Source organism: Carassius carassius, chromosome 17 (assembly GCF_963082965.1).
Source record: "Carassius carassius chromosome 17, fCarCar2.1, whole genome shotgun sequence".
NCBI classification, from domain to species: Eukaryota; Metazoa; Chordata; class Actinopteri; order Cypriniformes; family Cyprinidae; genus Carassius; species Carassius carassius.
Genome location: NC_081771.1, coordinates 2,133,432 through 2,153,307, shown reverse-complemented (window position 1 = coordinate 2,153,307; position 19,876 = coordinate 2,133,432). Strand labels below are relative to the sequence as shown.

General features: G+C 35.8%; 1 protein-coding gene across 3 annotated transcripts in view; it reads right to left on the bottom strand.

The window, feature by feature from the left end:
- The window catches only part of LOC132160720 (eyes absent homolog 2-like), a 35,990-nt gene extending 27,226 nt beyond the window's left edge, over positions 1-8,764 (bottom strand). Inside the window, exon 1 of one of the 3 annotated variants that reach the window (XM_059570383.1) lies at positions 8,512-8,764. The gene's annotated coding sequence lies outside the window, so the exon portion shown is untranslated. The remainder of the gene's footprint in view (positions 1-8,511) is intronic. The other 2 variants (XM_059570382.1, XM_059570381.1) reach the window with 2 other exon arrangements.
- Positions 8,765-19,876: the final 11,112 nt, after the last annotated feature.

Genomic DNA, 19,876 nt, shown 5'->3' with positions numbered 1-19,876 from the left:
TCATTATAGTTCAGTGATGCATTTACCATTTGGTAAATAGTCTTATCCAAACATTAAACTTATTCTGGCTAGCTGATGAAGTTACTTTTTAGTGAATACCAAAAGGTTTGCATGCAAAACGATTAGTCCTCTTTGTTCATTTTTCCTTTAAAAACCTTTCTGCACAGTTTTCCTGTATATGCTTAATATGCAACTTTTCCACTGAAATCAGCAGTTTTGTAGTGTAGACTCTCATGAAAAGTGATTGTCGGTGAGGCTCTCATCCTCACACTTCACTTCGTTATAGTTCAGTGATGCGTTTGACATTTGGTAAATAGTCTTATCCAAACATCAAGGTAATTCACTACATGGTGTTGAACCTCAAGCCTCTTTCTGTGCATGCTGTGGGAGTTTTTGCAATTGATGCACTAAGCCATATTTTTTATTTGAAACGCACACACAAAGTCTGCGGCCGCTTGCCTTTGGGGCTCAAGCTTGTCTGCAGCCTTTGAACTCGGACTCTCGTAAATAAAGCCGGCCGGCCACACGCGTCTGCTCTTTAGCTCGCTAATGGAGCGATGGGGGGGGGGGGCTGTAACAGCCTAGTAATGGTCTCTTGAGATGCGGCGGTGCTTACATCACTGTCCAGGGATTTCATCAATGCTGGAGTGCAGCAGAGCATGGGAACACTGATAAGTGTTGCACAGACTCGACGAAGACATATATGCACAGTGATGTAATGCATGATATAGAGGTGAGGGATAATGCTAACCATGTAAATCACGATAGATGGTGGGAATTCAATTAGAAATGGTTTGTATGTTGCATTACTATGTAGAGTAATCCCCTATTTTTAGAAAACCTGGTGAATTAGAGTGTTTTCAATTCTCTTTTTATTTGGAACTTGACAGACGCAAACCAAAAGATAGGATTATTCAAAAAATAATTCTGACATCAGTGCAGAAACAATGCAAAATGTGACTCAAAACAGTCAAACTGATACGATAAAGCAGCTGTTTTTTCATTTTATGCCATATTTACTTATATTTCTATAGCAAAATCTCTACTGTTGCATAATATAAACCATTGTATCAGTGCTTTTTTGTAATTAATAATTGAATAATTAATAATAAAACATTTTTTCCTTGCAAAACATTTCTGTTGTGCCAGAGTTTGCCACAAGTTTCTCTCAGAAAATACAGCAAATAAAAGAGTAAAGTAGGTTATCACGCACCAAACACTGTGCAGAAAGTCCATATTTACTCATTTTTGCCATTGCATTACATATCCTGTTGTGACATTGTGTGTTAAAATTGAATTGCTTCTAAAAAAATGTATTCTTTGCTCAAAGATATTTTACCTGCATGGTATAGATTTTTGTGTAATTCACAAGTTTCTCTTTCCATTCAGAATAATGACAATACTTTCTGTCCAGAAAACACAGCAAAGAAAAAAAATTAAACAGGTAAGCATGCACAAAATGCTGTGCAGAAAATCTATATTTAAGTTTTTACCTTTGCACAACTGTTGTACAAGTATGCATTTAGACTAAATCATTTCTAAAACATTTTATTCTTTTCAAGTTCCTCTTTACTTTTCAGCCAAATCATGACAATACTTGTCCAGAAAATACAGTAAAACAAATGGTTCCACACACGCAAAATACATATTTATACATTTTTACTGTTGTATGCTGTAATATAAACTATAATACAAGTCTGTATTCAAACTGAATCCTTACTAAAACATTGTATTCTTTCCAAGTTCCTCTTTGTATATCAGCCAGAAAAAAGAGAAGAAATTAAAGTGTAACAGGAACGAGCATGCACACATTATGGAAAGTATATATTTACACATTTTTACTATTGCAAGAAATAAACTATCGTACAATTTTGTTTGGAAAAAAAAATTGATTTTGAAAACATTCTATTCTATAGTTGTTCAGAAATTGTTGTCCAGAAAATACAGCAAAGGAAAGTGCAAAACAAATGAGCACAGACAAAATCCAGTGCAGAAAGGCCTCGGAAAGCTATCAGTTTTCCGTCCTGCAGATAGACTTTTAATTTATTGGCTTCTGTTATTAAAAAGCCCAGCCCAGGCTCGGCCGCACGTTCCTGGCCACCATGTTTGTGTGTAACACTAACCGCCTGCCATGGTGGGCTCTGCTTTCCACATGACAGCCTCCAAGAGGAGAAAGCCACCTTTCATGCCAGCTTGTATGGAAGGATCCCCTCTCCCACCCAAAAACCCCCGACTTATGTGTAATCGACTCCCTCCGTTCAGACATTTGCCCCATCGGTTCCCAATTTCTCATCAGACCCATCCCCCTCGTCCCTACTGCCGCCAGCCTCCAGATCTGCTGGACCCTTCACCCCCGGAGCGTGGGTCATGGATGGGGACAGCTGGTGGACCTCCCAGGATCCGTCTTATGAGGGGATCGGTCAGGTAACACATCTGGCCTGTTGTAGTCAGGAGGCTCAGACTGCATTAAACCGGTGCGAGTGCATCAGGAAGAGAGAGAGAGAGAGAGAGAGAGAGAGAGCTGCGTGTTTTCAGAGCATGCAAATCAGATGCACAACGAAAGAGCAACTACTCTAGGATACCATTTCACTGACTGGCCTTGTGAAAAAGGAGTGTGCTTCATTGTATTAAATGTGCACCACTGATGCTTTAATGACTGTTTTTAATGTTTTTTTTAAACTGTACTTGCAAATGAAATTAAAGGCCACAGTACACTTTCACAACTGTTACATAACACACTTACGTAAGCACACTTAAAAAAACTAACCAAAAAAAAAAACACTGTAATAATGTAAAATTGTATCTTTAAACTTAAAATAAACAAAAACTTTTTTTTTTGTTTGTTGCACTTTAAAGAAGCACACTTATTTTGATGTACTGAAGAACATGACTTGATGCAGTGTGTTATTTGATATAACATTAAAGTTAAATTTCAAAAAGTACATTTTTATTATTAGATATGTGAAATTCTAAATATATTTAAATATATGACATACAGGTTTCAGTAGAAATTACATTTAAGTATAGTTTAGTATATATTTGACAGTACACTTTAACCATATTTCAAATCAATAGAAGGTATTATGAAATTACATATAAATATGTACTTTAGTCCTATTTAATGGGTCAAAATAGGCACTCCACTAATTTTATATAATTTTGCATAATGCATGATGTAATTGGATTTAATACATTTTTATTTAATTGTAAATAACGCATTGAAGTGTTCAAACATTTAAGTTAACATATATTATAGCATGTTCTTTTAATGTTTATTATTTCTATAAGTTTTTTTTAAACATATGCTAAAGTGTACTTCTTTTTCTCAAAGGTATAATCAAATATCAGGCTTGCAAACTTTTCATTTAGTTTTGAAGTTTTTAAGTGGCTTTTGAATGTGCAAAACTCAAAACACGTTGCAAGTGTGTTGCAATACATTTGCTAAGGTTGTCTGGGTGGTTTTACTTAATTAAAAGTGGTTTAAGTGGAGATTTGGTGGTTTCTTACTAGCCCAAGTCTCTATGGTATTCAGTTTTTCTCCAGTTTTAGGTGAAAATCATCAGCCAGTATGCACACCTCAAGTACCTGGCACACATGATGCAGGATGAGTTATGAAAAATGTTATACTTTGGTTTAAAGCTTTGTTCAAATCACTAACCCTAAGTATATGCTATTCAAAGGAGCTTAAGCTGTATTTATCCAAGAATATTCCTTTGAAATTGAGTTTGCTGCTTGTTTGACTTGGATTTAAAACCCTGAGCTTTCGCATGACTTGCAAAACAGTTGTCTACATAATGTATGCCCAATCCAGGAAGACTAAGTAGTTTATTCAGTTAGCAGTCTTGAACTTTTTACCTTGCAACATGGTAGCTGCAAATGCTAACATCCTTGGCTTACATTGTTGTGGACAGTCACTGAATGATAAATGACTTTATCAAAGAAACCTGTAGAAAAAGTTCCTGCTTATTTGCCCTGAGGGCGGTTAGCATGTGTAAACGCGCCTGAGTGGCAGAGATGAGGAACATTGCAGCTTATTCAAGAGAACTAATTTGTTTACATTGTATACGGTCCAAGTTTGGAAAAGTCCACCTTTGGAAATCAATTATGAGAGAGAGAATATAGTTAATCTAAAGAAATCTCTTAATCGTTCACATGTTGACTGATGTTGAGTTATTATTGACTGAAGTTTTCAGTTTTGTTGTTCTTGACTATGAACTAGAGTCATAAAAAACACCAATATAGGCCTAAACATTATTTGCATCAGTACTGGAGAGTATAACGGTATATACTTTGTGATGGTAGAAATGTCCCAATTTTGCTTGGGTGCTATCAGACAATCAGCAGTAATGACTTTATTTTCATATCAGCCTTCATTACTTGCATGCATGTTATTTTTTTATTTGCATCTATAAAGTTTCCAAATAAAAACAGGAAAATAATAAGGTAAAGCACCTTTCATTTGCACTGGATCACACATATTCAGCAGTTTGCTTTATGACAGTGGTGCATGTGACACTGGCTGTGTGTGTGTGTGTGTGTGTGTGTGTGTGTGTGTGTGTGTGTGTGTGTGTGTGTGTGTGTGTGTGTGTGTGTGTGTGTGTGTGTGTGTGTATGTGTGCGCATTAAGATATAAGATAAGGTTGGCAATAGCTGAAGAACCAGCTGCTGTTTGGTGAAAGAATGAGACTGTAGGGAAAAGGAGGGGTTTGGATGACTGTATGACTGTGTGTGTGTGTGTGTGTGAGAGAGAGAGAGAGAGAGAGAACGACAGACTGAAAGGGAACTACAAAAACTGTGTTGCTTCCTATTCACATTAACATACAGAATCTCTCCAAACTATATTCTCTCATTTGTGAAGTCAAGCATTACTATCAGTGTTGATCATTTCTTTGGTTAATGATCTGAACAAATTAATTGATGTGGAAAAACCAACAGACTTACATTAATTTGGACGCAAGATGAAACTATCTTGTTGTTTTATATATACCTTTTGATCTTGTTTTTCTATATACAGTTCAGAATACAATATTACTCACAACAGAAAGGACCTCCTGATCACAATTTTTAAATTATCTGATGTTTATTTTCTGGAAAGCCAAATATGATCATCAATCAGTGTTTAAACCTTCGAAAGTAATGCAAATCACCCAAAGTATTCAACATTTGAGCACACCAGCTTCTTCACTTTACAAAAGGAAGTTGTAATCAAAGACTGTACGAGCATCGTCTGATCAAAGCGAAGAGTTTATGTGAAGTTCAGCTCGCTGTCATTGGGCCTCGGACTGTAACTGTGCTGCTAAAGCATTCATGTATACTCAAAGCAACAGTTGTTTTGGGAAAATACTGAATAGAAATTCAAAGCAAATTTTTCTCCAAGTATGATCAATAATAGTAGTGATGCTTGCTTTGATGCTATTAGTGTTATAAAGAAAGTTGCACTAGTAAAATTCATGTTTGTTCAGAAAGCTTCTTTTACTATATTTGCATTATAGGCCTTTCATACCTTTAATCAGGAGCAGTGAAAAATTCCTTGGCCTTGACTCCAAGCCACAGACCCGACTGATGATGATGTGGCAAAGTGTTAACTGTGACAGCAGCTCTTCACTACCAATCTCATTTAGTTGTGCAAGACTCACAAGACTTTCGGGAATCCCTCTATGGGCGCTAGCTAAATATTTTGCTCATTACGAGCGAGGTCATCTTCCATCTGGAAGCAGAGGATCAGTTGACAATTCAAAGCAGAAGCGGAGTTCAAGGCCTTCAGCCTCACCCTAAAACCGAGGGGTTAACGTGGGCTGGGCCATAATGAACCGAGTGCCGATAAACTCAGGAAGAGCTGTGCTTCCTATGAAAATATTTATCATTCCAGAAAACTTTGGCTACAGAGGACTTTAGGAATTAATTTGTGTTTTCTTAAGAGAGGGGGTCTCAGGATGGGGAACTCGGGCCTCGCTTTGCCTCCTCGAGCAGGAATTGTGCAGCTTATTCACAATTTATTAGGGTTAGTAATCAGAACCATGACGGAAAGAGAGCTCAGAATGAGACCTGATGTTATTATACACTGAAAACGATAGCGTTAATTCAAACTTGCCCCTGTGCACATGACCTTTGATGTGCATCCAACATTTTCAAAAAATAACTGAAATAAGTCTGCATTTATGTCTGATTTCAGTCTAATTCATCTGTGATCTGATGTATCCGCAAAAGGCTTTAATTAAATTAAGAAAAAATATCTGCATACTTTAAAATGGAGTACAGCACATCCTCAAAATCTACATTGAGACACTGAGAATAAGAGGGGTTCATTTTTACTAATACATTAGTAAAAAACGTTTGAATAAGATTCTTTTAAAGTGTAAACAGTCTGGAAAGTGGCCACTTCAACTGAATTTGATTGAATCCAGTGGTACTGAACTGAATTTGGTTCTTTAAAAAAAGGAATTACACCAAACACCAACACCAGATAAAAGTTCATCATATTACAATGTTTTTAACAATATGTCAAGTTACCAAAGACAAAAATAGTTGCATTGTATGTTTGTGCAGATGTTATATCGTCGTCAAGATAGAAAAACAAAATCTGCTGAGTTGCCGTGCATGAGTCAATAATTCTTGGACTTGTTTTGGAGTTGCAAAGTCATAGTGGTGGTAGAATCATTGCATTTGGGAAAGAAAGCATTGGCGTTTAGGATCAGTACTACATCTGCAACTGGTTTTGGATCTCAGTGTCCGATTCCTGATCTCTTCTGTGGACCTGGATTGTTAATAATTTGGAATTGTGCAACAGTGACCTGCGTTCTCGTGAAACAAAGCGGTGAATGTATTGAGCAGGGGGTTGTGAGAGCTTCTCAAGGACGATGAATGCTTCTCTTTCAAAAATGCTTAGCAAGGCACACTAAAATTACCTTATTAGCTTCCTGACTTTAAACATCGCCTCAGCGATTTCAGAGTAATCATCCAGCTCTGTGAAATCTGCCATTGATTTAGTTCAAACAGACATACTATATAAAAAAAAAGCTGCTCGTGTGAATAAACACGTATACATAAACTAAGACATGAGAGTAAAACTCATTACTAAGTATGATGGTACCGAGTGAAGCAATGTAGATTAATTAAATTAAGAATGATACAGATGTTTAGATCTGAAAAACAAAGTATTCTGTTCAAAGACCTTCTACACTATTAGGAAAATTCAAATGTATGTGGTTTTTAAATAATAGAAGGGGCCATTTCAATTTCTGTATTTTAAAGGTCAGATAGTGATCAGAAAAAATATTTCACTGCACTTTAACCCAAAAGAATTAGTTACAATCATGTTAGCATTTTAATCACATCGAGCTTTCCATGATGTAAAAAAAAAAAAAAAATTAATTGCACTTAGTCACACCTTAGTTTTGATGGAAAAAGGCCACAAAGGACAATCATTTATAGTATCTTAAGTCTACATATAGTTTTTTTCTTCTTTTTCTTTTGTGCATTTGGTCAGTGTTATACTTCAGTCTCAGTCTAAAAATAGGTTCTACATTAATACAAATTATTACAAATACAAAATACGCATCAAACAGATTTGGAGAACTAATATTTCACTTAACAGCTAAATGACTTTCAAATAAATTGTTGTATCTAACTGTATTCAAATTATAGGACTTTTAATTTTGTTTGCATAAAATATTTTGTTTATTAAATTTGTCTAAACTGTGACTGGCAAATAATTATTTTTTACATTGTGTTTGGAATACTGTAAGCAAAAAACTGATCTAAAGTGCAAAAATGCATCTAGATTCTGTTTTTATCTTTTTTTTTTAGCTTTATTTGTCTATCTATCACATTTATTTGACCCTACATTGCCAAATATAGTTCTTGATATAGCAGAAAGTTCTGAAGCTAGTAACTATTCAAGAGCCTCATCTTCATTTTAAAGAGCATGAACTTAATAATCTCAGTAGAATTTTTAATTCAGTTCAAACTATAGCATGAATAAACTTAGGCATTTCTATATTGTTTGATTAAAGTGTTATGCAAAATGTAATATGAATTCAAACAATAAGGAAAATGTGTCTGTTCTTACATAAAACAGAAACACTCAATGCACTACATTCAGTATGCCTTGTTTTATTTTTTTTTATTTGCAAAGAGGGTTACAGGGTTCGTGTATTTCTATATGGTTCTAAAATAGTGATGTTTCTTTATTGGTTCTTCAGATTCTTTTAATGCACAAGGAAGGGAAAAGAATAAAAGGCTTCTCCCATGACATACCACTATAACACCATTGTGTTCCTAAATTAAACTTGTTTTATTTTTTAAGAATGTACTTAGATATCTGCATCTTTAACCATCCTTTAAACCTTCTCAAAATGTTAACAAACGCGTCCTCCTGCACTGTCCTCCTTTTAAGAAATTTTCTATCGACATAACTCATAGTATGGAGGATAAATAATGCATTATATTACAAAGAAAGGAAATATAAGCGGCTCGTAAGAAGACATATCAGTGAGGAAATGATGCACTCACCATGTCTGAAGCAAAGTAAATGAAAAATCAGCTGTAAGTTCAGCAAAGTTTCCCCTCCATCCTTCGGGTAGTGCGTTGATCAAAGCGCCGACAGACGGATATAATGTCGCATCCCGCCGCTGCTGTTACATTCGAATTTTTTTAATTTGGAACGATCCGGCTGCGCGCGCTGTGATCGAGAGCTCTGCAGTGTGTGTCTCGCTCCCTGCGTGTGTGGCGCACTCGAGTGAGCACTAATGTGAAGAAACGTTCAATAAATGAGCGACTAAAGTTCCTCCTCCTACTGCTTCAATCCTCAACGCGCGGGTGTAGTTCCACCACAATGACCATCGTGCTCTGTGTGCGCGTGCACGCGTATTTATTTATGCCTGTCTGTGTTGCGTTTAAAAGCTGACAAATATAGCGAAACGTGAAAAACAGGAATAAAGGGGAGCTATTTTAATTACTCTTTTATGCTTTATAAATCAGCCATATATATATAATGTATTTATCATTTAAAAAAATAAAAAAGGAATACATTGTTCAAAAACATACGAAATAATGTCTTACTCGAAATGTATGATTACAAGAAGGTTAACAAACCCAAAATACAACATTTGATAGGGACTCTCAATTAAAAAAATGTATTCTATATAAAATACATATTGTCATTGGAACCTAACCTACATGTGGATGTTGCATGAATAAAAAGTCAGAATTGTGAGATACTAACTCAACAAAATGTAGTATTCTGATTTTACATCTCACAATTCTGTGTTTGTAAAGAGATTGCTTTATAAATTAATAACAAATTAACTTAATTACCTTCTTTATTATTATTTTATTCTTGGGGGGGGGGGGGTACAAGCATCATAAAATGTTGTGTGTTTTTAAGAAAATGTATAAAAAAATCTATTAACTTGTATTCTTTGTTGCAGTTATTATGTTACGTAAACAATAGGTGATGCAAACAAAATATTCAGGCTAATCAAGTTGTTAATGACATTTCCTCTTTCTTTTACTGTCGAGTTTCCCATACATGCAGATTTGTGAGGTGAGTCTGAACTAGTTTACAAGGCTTGTAAATAATCTGATAAGAGATTTGTGTGAGTGTCTCAAACAGTAATGTTAAAAATGCCTTGTTGCTTGTTGTTATATGTTGTATGTTTATTCTGTCAGCAGTTCTCATAAAGCTGATGTTTGAATGAAGCATTTAAAATACAAATGGAAGACAGGGCTAGTTGTCACACAGGAAGTTGTCACAAGCACCTTGAATCAAATGTCTTTTTGTACAAATGCTGGTTTTTACAATCAGTGGTTATTTGTGCTGGGTTTGAACACCTAGTTTTACTAGTAATTGATGTTTTGTATCTGTTTTTGCAGTTAAGAGTTTAACTTTTGTGTCTGTGGGTTTAAAGAAAAATTGTGACAACTAACCCTGGTACGTCTATTATTGCAATCAAAATTAAAGACATCAGATATCAGATTGTGGTACATGTAGTTGTAGCAACACTCTACATCTGGGGGTCAAATCAAGTTCACACTTCGTTAATGTTAAAAGAAACATTACAACAGTGACCATCATCTGGATACAATAAGCAGTGATTCAGATGTGTGTGTGTGATATGCTAGTAGATTTGATTTATTTCCAGAGATGACAACAGTCTGGCTGCCGAGACAGAAAGGTAGAAAGAGTCTGAATGCAGGAGAGCGAGAGCGCGGATGAGGAAAAATCTGGTAACCTTACCTATGACTGTAGTTAAGTAACGCAACCCAGAAACGAATTTGTCTGGCCGTGATTCATTTTGCGAGGAGGGTGGCCGATCTCTACGCTTTCTGTGGAATTAAGAAATAAAAGCAGCCATTGTCTTTATCTTTATTCCTCTCTTGGAGTTTTGTTGAGCCGGTCAAACATGCTGTGAACAGCAAGACATCAGGGAGAGTTTCCTCTCTATTCAGATCTGTCTGCCATCCCTCACAAGCAAAGAACTAGAACCCATTTCCAAAACATCATGTAAATATTCCCCAAAAGAGATGAAGCTTGTTTCTATTTAAGTCTGCATTCAGCTGATGCCAATACTAATATTAAAACCATGAAGCGGTAGTGAATATATTTAGGGGAAAAACTGAGCATCACATTTCATTGCTCATATTTTAATGAAATCTTTAACACTAAGCAATAAAGTCTAATGTTTGTGTCATCCTGTAGCGTTTGTACACCAGACACACAGTAATCGTGCTGTTACTTTACCAATATGTGACTCTTTCACTACACCCTAGCAGCCACATAGCAACTTGCTTGAAACTACACTGAACAACTTAGAAACACATAGAAATGCACCACCAACATCACAGGACACCTTGTCAACTGCATAGCACCACCCTATGGCATCTACGCTAATATTAGTCTGTTTCTCTCTTATTCCGAGGTCACTGTAGCCACCAGATCGAGTCTGTATCCAGATCAGAGGGTCACTGCAGTCACCCGGATCCAGTACGTATCCAGACCAGATGGTGGATCAGCACCTAGAAAGGACCTCTACATCCCTGAAAGACAGCGGAGACCAGGACAACTAGAGCCCCAGATACAGATCCCCTGTAAAGACCTTGTCTCAGAGGAGCACCAGGACAAGACCACAGGAAACAGATGATTCTTCTGCACAATCTGACTTTGCTACAGCCTGGAATTGAGCTACTGGTTTCATCTGGTCAGAGGAGAACTGGCCCCCCAACTGAGCCTGGTTTCTCCCAAGGTTTTTTTCTCCATTCTGTCACCGATGGAGTTTCGGTTCCTTGCTGCTGTAGCCTCTGGCTTGCTTAGTTGGGGTCACTTCATCTACAGCGATATCGTTGACCTGATTGCAAATGATTGCACAGACACTATTTAAACTGAACTGAGATGACATAACTGAATTCAATGATGAACTGCCTTTAACTGTCATTTTGCATTCTCGCATCTGCACCCGGACATGTACCTCATGTTTACAGCTGACTACAAATGATCATAATTGATGGACAACACCCGGAAAAAAGACGCCCACAGTCTAGCGCCGAGAAAAGAAAAGTTAAAAAAGATAAAGCCCGTGCATCCCTTTCAGGTATGTTCATAATCCCGTGAAACTTTTTTGTCTGTTGACGTTAATAACGTTCATTAAAGTTCATAGATGTTTTAACTATTGACAACTTTGCCTCCAGAAAAAGCAGGAGTGTGCCTTTGTAAATGTTGAAATTTGGAATGCTCCAGCAGATGACCTAAATCAGTGTTGATTTTCTGAGTGTCTATTTATACTAAGTGCAAATAGCCTGCCACACAGAACACTTTAGCAACCACAAAGCAATACCCTAGCAAAATGATGGCAGGTTTTGCACAAGACTGCAGTTGGTCATAAAGCAGATTTCTTTTAATGTAGTCGAGTCTCGGTGCGGCACCAATAAACACCGTAGAGTCCTTCCCAGCACTAATAAACTCTCAGTCTGTGGTGGTTCTGTGAGTAGTTCAGCTTACCCGTCACACACCGGCCGCTCGTCTCTCAGCACCCCACCAGTGCCCCTCTTGTCCGTGGAATGTGGAAATCATTTCCCCCTTAATTTTATAATGGAGGTGGAGGGGCGGCCTCCCTTTGGTTCAATTTTCACCAACACCGTAAAACGCAGCAGTCATAAGAACAGCGCCGACATCTGTTTTTTCCATCGCCAGGACTTTAATGATCAGGTAATAAAAGTTTCATTTGACAGAAATTACAACAGATGTTTCAGCCGATAAAGTTCAGATAGAAGCGGTCTCTCCGGAGACCTCACTGACCCAACAGGCCCATCTTCACTACATACCTCCGCAACAAAAGCCACTGCTGTCACATCCAGTTTACTTACACTTTCCAAAATAGTAATTTTTGCATGTTTGTTTTTTACCTTTAAAAAAAAAAGTTTAAAGGGATAGTTCACCCCAAAATGGAATTCTGTCATTATTTATTCACCCTCTGCTTGTTACAAATCTTTCTTTCTTCTGTTAAACACTCTGTTAAAAATATATATATTCTGAAGAATGCTGGTAACCAAACAGTTGATGGTAGCCACTGACTTACATAGTATTTTATTTTTTCCCATACTACAGTATGAAAGTCAATGGCTCCAGTCAACTGTTTGGTTACTACGGTGGCCAAGCAGTGCACAAAACAACGAAATATACACAACACAACAGAAACAACGCTACACAACGAAATCTATTTCCTTCAAATGCCTGCAAAAATGATCACAGTGTGCAGCGTTTTGAACACGCTACAGTAATAGTTCAGCATTGCATTGCTAAATGTTTACAATGTGTTGCTAAAAGGTTACAGTAAGTTGTTCAGGAACAGAAAATTACTTACAAACTAAACAATGCAAATCCCATTTAAAATATTGATGCACTGTGCACATTTACAGAAACCTGCACGCTGTGATTTGGGTTTGCACAGCTGTAACTGAATGGCTTCATAAGCCTTGAAAAATATAATTGTGAAACATTTCTTAACCCAGAGTTTAATATGCTCTTAAAATAAAAGAAGTAGTAGGTACACCCAAAGTGAAAATTTACTTACAATCTATTCAAATTTGGCATTACATCTCTACAGTGAATGGGTGCCATTAGAATGAGATTCCAAACAGCTGATAAAAACATCACAATAATCCAGAAGTTATCCACACCTCTCCAGTCCATCAGTTAATGACATAGGAAGCGAAAAGTTTTAAATTCAAACTGTTAAATCCATAATCCATAATATTGCTTCCTCCAGTGAAAAAGTAATCTGGTCTGAATCAGCAGAGAAATCTACACAGATCAAACACTGTTTACAAGCAAAAACAGTTCTAACCCAATATATCAACATTAAGAAGATCAAGCCCTTTCTTTCGGAACATGCTGCACAACTCCTTGTTCAAGCTCTTGTTCTGTCCAGGCTGGACTATTGCAATGCCCTCTTGGCAGGTCTTTCAGCCAGTTCTATCAAACCTTTACAATTAATTCAGAACGCAGCAGCAAGATTAATTTTTAATGAGCCAAAAATAATACACGTCACACCTCTGTTTATTAATTTGCACTGGCTACCAATAGCTGCTCGCATAAAATTCAAGGCATTGATGCTTGCCTACAAAACTACCACTGGCTCTGCACCCATTTACCTACATTTGTTACTTCAGACTTATGTGCCTCTAGAACAGGGGTTGGCAACCTACGGCATGCGTGCCAACAGTGGCACGCAGAGGGATAATCGCTGGCACGCAAGCAATAAGGAAAACTGTATAATGACGTACAGTTTGATGTAATAACTTCTCATAGTCACACAGCCTGTTAGGAGCTACAAATACTATTAAAGTGTGAGAATTAACTTGCATGGATGCACGTGCAAACACTGCACATACTAGGTGCTTCAGATCAAAGCCTCGGTCTAACAGCACTCGTCAATGTCAAAATGACTGAGATGGCCAATCAGATCAAAGTAGGCGGGGTTTACTGTTCACAGAAGCAGAGCGCGAAGCGTCAGTTTAACGTTAAAGAGAGTGAGGTAAGATGAAGCTGCAAATCAATTAACATTAGTCAACTTTTAATAATATGTTTTACCATAGAAATGTTAAATGACCTAAAGCTATATCCAGTGATGAAAATTTTTCTGAAATATGGCCATTTTGAGAGAAAGAAAGTGGGGGAGGGGGTAAATTGTCTCTCTCTGCAGACAATGAAGCGATTTTGCCCCTTTGTTGTTGAGAAATATAATGTAGCGATTCAGTATCGATTAATAAAAGTAGCGTGACAACACTCTGAATGCTACTTTTTGCACAGCACGATCTCAGATCTCTGTGTGCGAGTGGTGTGTGTTGTGTGTGTGTCTGTGTGTGCACGTTCATCAATTAAAGCAGTGCATTAACGTTGATTAAACGTTAAAAAAACGTTTTTTTATCGTATAATAAAAAATTGTGTATGTACCGTTTAAATACAGAATTATATCGGGGTGTGTGTGTGTGTGGGGGGGGGGGGGGGGGGGGGGCTGTGTTGGCACAGTGGTTAACCATAAAAATAAAAAATGGCAAGTCATGCCGAAAAGGTTGCTGATCCCTGCTCTAGAAGCTTGCGTTCTGCAAGTGAACGTCGCTTGATTGTGCCATCCCAAAGAAGCACAAAGTCACTTTTACGGACTTTTAAATTAAATGTTCCCTCCTGGTGGAATGACCTCCCCAACTAAATCCGAGCAGCTAAGTCCTTAGCCATCTTCAAGAATCGGCTTAAAACACATCTCTTCCATCTTTATTTGACCCTCTAACTTTAACACTCACTATTCTAATTCTATTCTTTAAAAAATCTAACTACCTTTCTAATCTTTTTGTATTCTATTCTATTTTCTTTTCATTTATTATACAATTGTGTGTGTGTATATATATAGGCTATATATGTGTGTGTGTGTGTGTGTGTGTGTGTGTAAAGACCTCTAACACTAGCTTGCTCTATTCTTTTTCTATTCTATCTGTTTTCTTTTTATTTATTATATTATTTAAAAGCCCATGCTACGTATACTGTGTTAAGCTAACTGAGACTTGTTATAGCACTTATATTTCATTGCTCTTTTGTCGTTTTTGATTGCTTCCACTGTCCTCATCTGTAAGTCGTTTTGGATAAAAGTGTCTGCTAAATGAATAAATGTAAATGTAAATATGTGGATAGATTTTGATGTGAAAGACAACGGGATGAACTTTTCATGGACATTCATTGGTGAGTAAGTGAATTAATGCAACATTTCTCAAAATCTGTCCCCATAAAGAAACAAACTCATCTACATTTTGGATGGATTGAGGCTGAGTACACATTTCTGGGTGATCTTTTCATTTAGGAAATTTATTTTCTCAGAAATCTGAGTGAAAGTTATGTACAAATCTTCCGGTTTGCGCAGATTAAAAACAACTGAAGAAATGTTTCCATGTATGTTACGTCAATATTCAGTCTTGTCTTGTCGAATGATGTGAAAATGTCATTCTGGAATGAAACATTGTAAAAAAAACAAGGACACCCACAACAGACACCAATGACGCAAGAAATGATTAAAATTAAAACCTTAATCATTGTCAGACATCAATCTTAACCTTTGTTAGTGCTTCAAGTGGATTTGCTTTTCTAATAAAGTTTTCTAAATCTATTTTTAACAATTGAATAATGCAATTAGAATAATATTAATAATAAAAAATTCTGTAAAAAAAAAATTCAGTGCTTTAGAATTCTTAAATATGGAGCCCCGTACAAAATATGAATTGTGCGCAGAATTTACTAATTTGTTCCCTCAATGTACTAAAACGTGCACATGATTACTATTTTGTAATCAAAATTCACTAATTAGTTCTCTCATGTGTACGATATAGCAAATCGAGGGAATGAATTAGTAAATTGTGCTCACAATTTATAAATCGATGGAACGACATGCTGTGTTTGGGGCTCTGTATTTAAGCATTTGTATTCTTTTTTATTTATAGTCTTTTTTTCACATTTTTTTGGCAACAACATTTGATTGGCACCTGTTAAAATGAACAGGCCCCAGATGATTTATAATAAAGCCGGGCCACGAGCAGTCTGAATGCTTTCCGACAGATCAGGACTGTGTGAAAGTGTGAGTGTGTGTCTTTCACAGCGCATCTCTTCTCTTCTCTTTTCCCAGCCCAGCCCCAGAGGTGAGACAGATACATTCACACATTTAATTTTGTTGTTCACATGGCAGTCAAAAATGCACCTGACCCCAGGGCTCATGTACTGGGGGATTTTTATTAATATTTTGCTCTTAAAGGAGCAGCCATGACTAATGCACGCTTTACTGTCTCCATTATGCTGCTGGATATTATGAAGTATCAGGCAACATGTGTGTGTGGGGCTCAGTAAAACACATCTTCTGTCACGTTTGTCCATAGACGCACAGATATCTATGTACGCCAGTGGATGTGTGTTTTTATAGACAGTTTGGTTTGTTTTAAAGGGCCAGTTTACCCAAAAATGCCTTCCAGTCTTGTATAATGAAGTGTGTTCATTTCACTTCACCTTTTGTGTTCCTCATGAAAAACACTGAACCAGCTGACAGGGAACGTTTTCAGAACAATCAGGCAACGTTAAAAGAACATTAAAAGAATATTTATTCAAAGTTATCTGACTCTGCTTTTAAAGGGATAGTTCATCCAAAAAGGAAAATTCTGTCATTAATAACTCACCCTTATGTAATTCTACACACCTAAGACAATCTTCGGAACACAAATTAAGGTATTTTTGTATGGATTCTGAGAGCTTTCTGACCCTCCCATAGACAACAATGTAATATAATTACCACGATCAAGGTCCAGAAACATAGCAAGGAGATCAGTAAAATAATCCATGTGACACCGTAACTTAATGGGAATGTTAGTAAAATGTTCTTAGAACATATTTTTTGTTAGTTAGGGAAATTGCACAAGACGGGGCATAAATGATGAAGAAATCTTTATTTTGTGTGTGTGTGTCTTTGGATGTATCTGTATCATACCTCGGGCTGAGGCGACTGTTAGGAACTGAATAGAGGCTGTTCTCAATAGCTTTGTGTTTCTGTTTGTTTGTCCCAGTGTAAGCTGGGTGTAGGTTGGAGGGTCTCTGGTCTCGCTGGCCACAGGCGCTGAAGCATTGTTAACCAAACAATACAGCAGGTCCTGGCACTCGCACGTCTCTGTTTAAGAGCTGCCAAACAACAACAGCAGCGCAGGCCTGCAACGGAAACCTTGATTTAAGAGCTCGCAATCTATTCACACAAATACTGTTATTCTACTCCATTTTAATTTTGGATAAATGTTATGATAAAGTATTGGTGCATTTTTATGATTATGACAGTTAGATCACAGGGAAAGTTAAGATATTTTAATTTTTACTATCTATTGTATTTTATTATTTATTTTATTTATTATACATTATAATAGTCAGCTTGATTTTGATTAATTTTAAAATGTCTCTTTTTATTTATTCATTTATTATATTATTTGTTTAATTATTATATTATAAATTAGATATAATTATGTATGTTATGTATATGTATATATAATAATACATTCTTTTTTATTATGCCTTGCAATGCACCTTATAATGCATGAACTCTTTAATAACTATATAAATGTTATGATAAAGTGTTGGTGCATATTTACGCTGAACATTTGGATCACATAGGAAATTTAAATAATTTTTTTATTCTTTTATATTTATTTAATTTATAGTATATTTAATGTTTTATTTTATTTTATTTTATTATACTCAGAGGTTGGTGTTTTATGACTCTTTATATAACATTTAATTATCAACTTATGTCATATAATTATCAGTTTGATTTTTGATGACTAACTCTAAAATAATAGTAATACAATTCCTAAAAAGAACCAAAACTAGATACCTGAGACAGTAAGTGTCATCTATTAAGAGTACAGAGCTGTAAAATAAATGTAGTCATTAGATGAGAAATGTTTGAGTTTGTAAGACTCAATCTGAGTTTCAGCGCTGATCAATGACTAATTTTTCCCTCAAAATAGTTTTAGGCTTTATCAATAGTGGATCCACGGTGATCTTTGGCACAGCATCCTTCTGGCGTATCAATAATCTGACCTCACTAATAGAAAGACTTGGACACTTTAAACCTTTTAACTAGTCCTGTAATTAAGTTAGCCTGATTACAGTGCCATGAATGATAGATAAGTTATTGGATTCCTATCAGCTTTGGGGAATTATTAATAATAGATCACCCATCTGGCAGCTGGAAACAGATGTAAACCTAGACTCCCATTTGTTAACAATCTCTCAGTCCTTCAATATGAATCACATCAAAGGGAGGAGAAGACACTTCTCTTATAATTTATTTTCAATGTCAGTAGCTGTGCATCCAATAAAAACATATTCTGGTGCTAATTCATCTGCCACTTACTTCTTCTGACATTTATCAATTTAATTAAGCAATCATCAGAACTGAAAAATATACACAATTTCACATATAACAATATATATTCCAAAAATAACTTTAGCATAACTTATATTTTCTTTCAATTTCAGTGGGCTGAATCAGTAGTGAGTCACTTTTTCTTTCTTTCTTTTTTTTTACTCTCAAGATATGTGTAATAATAACATTTTATTTATTACATTTATAAAATACATTTATTTTTGATGTATTATATATAATTTATAAATGATAAATAAGTTATAAAATTATATTATTATTATTTATTAGAATATTTATTTGTGTATTTCTGTGCTATTATAATAATACAAAATATGTATTTTAGTAGATGTAAGTCAGCGTCTGACCAATGTTAACACTCCCCACTTTCTTTATAAATGACAATAAAATATAATGTTTGACTGCTCTCATTAAATCTTCTGTGTGAGGGTTGATGGCGTTTATGAGATGTGTGGTAAACCCAGGAACAAAGGGAAAATCTTAAAATAAGATAAGCTGACTTTAAAGAAATCATAAATCGGGTTGGAGTTGTGTTGGTCATGGCAATCTTGTTCTAATTACATGTGGTTTGACACACACACACACACACACACACACACATAAAGTCACAGAGCGTGACTACAGCTCCACTGGAGACGCATGCACTGTTAAAGCTCAAAGGACAAACTGTGTTTGAACATGGAGCTCAGAAACTACACCCATGACTGTACTGTCTGAATGTACATTTTCTACATATATGGACCAGTTTACCCATCATTGTATTTGTTATATACTGTATACCTTCAGACAAAAAGGTACAAATGCTGTATTTGTCCACATTTGTGCTAGCTTAACAGCACGCCAATGTAATTTGTTTCTTTTATCTTTTATTTGGGATCGTTCGTTTGTACAGTATCTGAAGGTTGTAGGTATGATTTGGAAAATAAAGTGAGCACTCACTTTTATTCATCGGCTTTGGTTCCAGTATTTTTTTACATTCATTATCTCCATAATGAATTACAATTGAAATCTCCAATTACAAAACTGACAAACAAAAGTTTTAGGACTTCAACCAAACCAATCAGCTGAATCGCAATCTTAAAAAAAACTTTAATTTTAATCATAATTTTACATCCATATTTTACAATTGAATGAACTCCTCTTCCTCACAACATGTATTGTCAATGACATAATCAAATAAAAACCATGATATAATATAAAACTATTGACTTATTTATTATAAGTAGACTATGGAAACAATAAACTAAATTTATTTATTCATATATCTGAATCCTGCATTTTTATTTTCTATAAGTGTTTTTTTTCTTCAAATGAATCAAATATAATTATTAAGTGAATTAATAGCTAAAACAATAACACATATCTGCCATAATTTGGCGTGAAGTAAATGTATTGATTTAAAATATTTAGATATTTGTTCT